This window comes from Sinocyclocheilus anshuiensis, unplaced genomic scaffold, assembly GCF_001515605.1.
Source record: "Sinocyclocheilus anshuiensis isolate Anshui unplaced genomic scaffold, SAMN03320099.WGS_v1.1 scaffold2799, whole genome shotgun sequence".
Lineage (NCBI taxonomy): Eukaryota > Metazoa > Chordata > Actinopteri > Cypriniformes > Cyprinidae > Sinocyclocheilus > Sinocyclocheilus anshuiensis.
The window spans coordinates 5,294-10,613 of record NW_015548372.1 but is presented as its reverse complement, the minus strand read 5'-3'; the positions used below and the strand labels follow the sequence as shown (position 1 = coordinate 10,613).

General features: G+C 34.3%; 1 long non-coding RNA gene across 1 annotated transcript; it reads left to right on the top strand.

Moving 5' to 3' along the window:
- Window positions 1-90: 90 nt before the first annotated feature.
- On the top strand, window positions 91-1,520 carry LOC107656670 (uncharacterized). Its single transcript, XR_001630587.1, has 3 exons — window positions 91-389; window positions 575-678; window positions 1,427-1,520. It is a non-coding gene; the product is annotated as an uncharacterized LOC107656670 (long non-coding RNA).
- Window positions 1,521-5,320: the final 3,800 nt, after the last annotated feature.

Below are 5,320 nucleotides of genomic sequence, written 5' to 3'. Positions count from 1 at the left end.
ATATATATATATATATATATAGATAGATAGATAGATAGATAGATACTATAGATAGAGAACCCTATCCCATCTATTGGTCAGTTACCTGACTTGCTCTCCTTGGAGGATAAGCTGAGGGTGGACGAAGAGCTCCAAAGAAAAACGGTTTAGAATTTGACATTCTTATTTGCAGCTGAACTGTTCTGTGTGTATGCATAGGATTTGACAATTCCATTTAAATTAAATTCAGATTAAATACCTTTCTACAATTGGAGGACCAAACTATGGAGAGACAGTGCGGCGAATCATGAGAAAAATCACTTCCTCAGAAGTTTGGTCACAGTTTAGCCTCAAAGGAAGGAAGGGGAAGAGGAGACTTGAAGAACTCTCTGTTTATCGAGTTCTAATAAGTATAAAAAAATCAACAGTATTTGCATTTATTTTATTGTATATTCTATTGTATTTTCAATTATCTTTGATTTGCATTATAGTGACAGAATTCTACATTATTGGCAATACAAATGGGATGAATACCTGTTTGTTCAAATGTAAAGTATACTTGTTCTTCTCTAAAAACTTTACTTAAACCATTTAGGGGCAATAATGAAATCACAACCTGGGTCTACTAGCATGGATGCTGAAAGCCAGATTGCAGAGACCCTTAAACATGCACCAGGTCTGGTTAGGAGAAAGGCTAATGTGAGTATTTTGACAATGTATTATATTACTGACAATATGTATGTATAATATATTACTTTTTTCTTGCCCAGCCAACATTTTCACTGGCCCTGCCACAAAAATAAAATAGCTGTTTTTATTGTTGTTTTGATCCTTATCTTGTATTCTCATAAATAAATTTATGGCAAACATTTAGATTAGTTAAATATAAGGGAAATATAAGGGAAACAAATGAACAAATTACAAACAATAGCACAATAAATACATAGAACAGTTTGTAGGTGATCAGGTACAGAAATTGAATAAACAAATGTAATAATATTGCATATTCTTCACTGTATAAATTAAATATAGATGAATCATTGTTAAAGCTACAAAAGTTAATCAGTCAAGAGCAATGAGTGTTTTTTTTTTTTGGTATTAACATTAAGTACACTCACAGCAGTGAGGTCACTTTAGATGTGCATGTGTCCAATATATTGATACATATACGATTTTTCTCAACTTTTTACTTTCAATTATGATATAACTGACTGTTTTCGAGGATATGCTCCAAGACAGGTATTTTATTATTATTGTCCAGCCCTGGTTAAGTACTTTTTTTTTCTTCCCTCAAAGTCTCAAGGCTACAGTTAAGTGCAAATCAATGTTTTTAATATACACTAAATTAATCCAAACTAAAAACCCAAGTGTGAGATTTTTAATATTGCTTTAATGTTCTGTACAGCTGATATTGACATGACACTAAGTTTGACATTTAATTTTACAGCGATCAGTTGCCCCACATTTACAAGATGGTTCATTGGACCTCATCTTTTTCTTTCATATCTGTACTATCCTGTTATAATAAGGACCTAAAATAAAATAAAAATAACTCGTACAAAATTTACTTAAGATTTGATAGATGTTTAAAATAACCATTTAACTGTTTAAAATAAAAGTATCAAAAGACTGAAAAGACTACGCTAATGTGATGTTTCTGTCAGGAGTCAGGTTTGATCTTTGTCTCTCTTTTCTAACTTTTGCTCTTTTTTTCTATTGGCTGCGCTCAGCTGATTGTTTCTTCTTTCCTTTCATTTTTCTGCTATAGTGTGCTTTGTTTCGTTGAGAGATTATTTTGTACTGTCTGCTCATACATGTGTCCTGTCCTGTCTTATCAAGATCCTATATGTGTCCTCCTATATTAATGGCTTGCTATTTGATTTTGCTCCGTCTTGTTCTCTGTTTTACCTGCATGCTGCACATCATTCTCTGTCCCCTATGGCGTTCGGGCGGGATCTTTAATATGACGCTGCAACATGCAACATTTTTTTTGCTATTTAATCTATTCATTTTAAGACGCAGACGAGGCGTAGACGTGACGTAGACGTCACGCAGACGTCACGTAAATATGGAAGGCGGGCGGGGCCATAAGTCTTTAAACGGAACGCGTGAAATGCGACCGTGTCAACACGCACAGTTTGCCCGCATTAACACGGCAATTTTGAACGCGTTTCTTTTGTACGTGTAGACACGCACGTTTTGGCCGCGTTAAGGCAATTCCGCTGGAAAACTGCGGACTTGGCAACACTGGAAGAGGATAGCTTTCTGATAGCGCATCAAGAACCGGGTTGACCGGGTACTCGGTACCACCGGTACTTCAAAAAACCTGGTACTGTAACGTTTTCATTTTCTTAGTACCGACTTGGTACCGAAATACCGGGTCTTTTGACAACACTACACACGTACATACCACACACGTACATACCACACACGTACATACCACACACACGTACATACCACACACACGTACATACCTATGGAAGGCGGATGGAGCCAAAAGTCTTTAAACAGAACGCGTGAAATGTGACCGTGTCAACACGCACAATTTGCCCGCGTTAACGCGGCAATTTTGAACACGTTTCTTTTGTACGTGTAGACACGCACGTTTTGGCCGTGTTAAGGCATCAGTTTTTGCCGCGTTTATTTGGTACGTGTAAAGACGCACAGTTTGACCGCATTAAGACGACAAATTTGAACGTGTTTCTCAACGCACACATTCTAGCCGTGTTCAAACATGTAATATTTTTTAAAGCAGATTTAAGTCCAGATTTACCCACACATTCCTTTTTTTTAGCATTGCTTTACTTATATATACTGTGCTATAGTAAATTAATAAATGTTAAATAAATGTCATATTAAGTAAATGCTAATAATCCATATTGTACTATTATTAATTGTAACATCTATTTATGTTATTGAATGTTTGTTTTAAGTTATATAGGCCTATCATTTTTGAAAGTATATATAACTTCACACAGAACATATTATAACTGAAAATACATATACTTAGACATAAAAATGTATGTCTTTATTTTATATTTCTGTAATGATATTTATAAATAAGTAAATAGCACTATGTACACAAAGGTGATTTATAGCAAATGTTCAGTTTAAATTAACAGATAGTGCAATGTCAACCCTAGAATGAATAAAGAAACATAAACCATTTGTGATAACAAATCACAAATGGTCATAAATATTTCTTTAAAATCTTAAAAATTGTAACTATTCAAATGCATATAGAGACATATAAGTTATGTTATGACCCTGTATAGTTTTTGCTGTTCTGTCCCTGTGTTATTTTGGGAGAGTCTGTGTGTAACATCATCTGATTGCCTGCTGCTGGCTGATGGCTGGCTGGAGCTATAACAAAATTGTTTAAAAATGAAAATGTTTGATATTTATTAAATTTTTATTATTATTAATTTCTTTACCCTTAAACTTGTCTTTAAGTTATAGTGGCAAGAACAAGTTTGTGAAACCTTTGAAAAAATCATTGTCTTGTTGCATCACAGGTTGAAGACATTCTATATTCTCCTGTAAAATCATCTCCTCTTATCTAATGATCTGACCAGTCTGACATGCAGCACCAACAGTCAAGTGCTTCTTGATAATCCAAAGAGATTCGATGAGCATTCCTGTGTAGATTGGTGCTATGTACCGTTAAACTGGTCTTTAGGGAGCCATAAATCAAAAGTGGCAAGTGGTTTCAGCATTGATAAAATGTGGTGTGATCTTAATTTGAATAACAATTACAAACAAACTGAATAATTGTTCACACACAAACAATTGTACATGTTATTGAATGTTTGTTTTAAGTTATACAGGCCTATCATTTTCGAAAGTATATATAACTTTACACAGAACATATTATAACTGAATATACATATACTTAGACATAAAAATGAATAAAATATTTATATTTCTGTAATTATATTTATAAATATAAGTAAATAGCACTATGTACACAAAGGTGATTTATAGCAAATGTTCAGTTTAAATTAACAGACAGTGCAATGTCAACCCTAGAATGAATAAAGAAACATATAAACCATTTGTGATAAATCACAAATCATTCAATCCAGATCATTATAATTCCTGACCCCTCTGACAGACATATCTTCTTAAATTATCAGTTGACTTCTGAAGACATGACTTTGCAAGAGACATTTGGAAAACGCATTATGATCGGGAAAGATCATAAAACAAAGTGAAAAGTGCATGTTTATGACTATAAATTAGGACTATAAATAGGCCTGTATTTTCACCTACAGATAATGGAATTAAATTCTTCAACATCCACTGATTGCTATTGTAAGAGGACATTTTTTCCATATAATCTAATGATTTCAAGTTGCATTAAGTCAGTCATCGTTCTTATAAACGCAGCATATTTTGGACATAACTTATCACAACATTCAAATCTTCATCAGTGTGGTTGGAAGAAGCCAGCTGCACGCAGTCAGAACAGGTCCTTTGGCAGTGTGCTAAAACATTTCTAAGAGCCATGAAGCTGTTGGTTTCTACCCGAGAAAGACCGTTAAACTAAAGAGAGAAAAAAAAATCATGACAAATCATGACATCACACACAACGTAGCAATGCATTATCCTCACGAACAAATATAACGTCTGACGTTTGCATACGTATATGGCAGTGTACCATTACGACATCCTTCACGAATACATATGACGTCTGACGTTTGTATACGTATATCCCAACGTATACAAACGTCAGACGTCAAGTTTATTCGTGAAGAATGTCGTAATGGTACACTAATACATACGTATTCAAACATCAGACGTAATATTTGTTCATGAGGGATAATGCATTGTGATTTCAGTGTTACATAATGATTTGTCATATAATACGTCAGTGCATGTCCTTTTTGCTTGTTTTGCTTAGCTATAGTTGCTAGCGGTAATTCTGTTCATAGTTTTGAACAATAGAAACGTAGGCCTACATATATTTTCAACACAGGACCACATGAGTTTTAGCAAAAATGTATTATATCCACTTAAATTCCTTTTGCTCGACAGATTTGCCTGCTTTAATACTGCAGAGATAACAAACCCACCGCCCACTCACAGAACCATTTCACGGGGGTTAAGTGCTTGCCTGATCGGACTAGAGAGAATAAAACCCAAATTCAGATGTGCAGTTTACCCTTGCGGTGTACAAAGATGGTTTAAGTCCATTCATCACTGTATGTAAGCGTGGAAAATAGAATCCATGCGCGACTTCAAAATATTATGCAGCAATATGCGTTCTTCAAAAGAAAATGTGGGGAATTATTGCAGTAAAAACATAAGCAAAGTTTTATAATTCATAATTAATCATAGG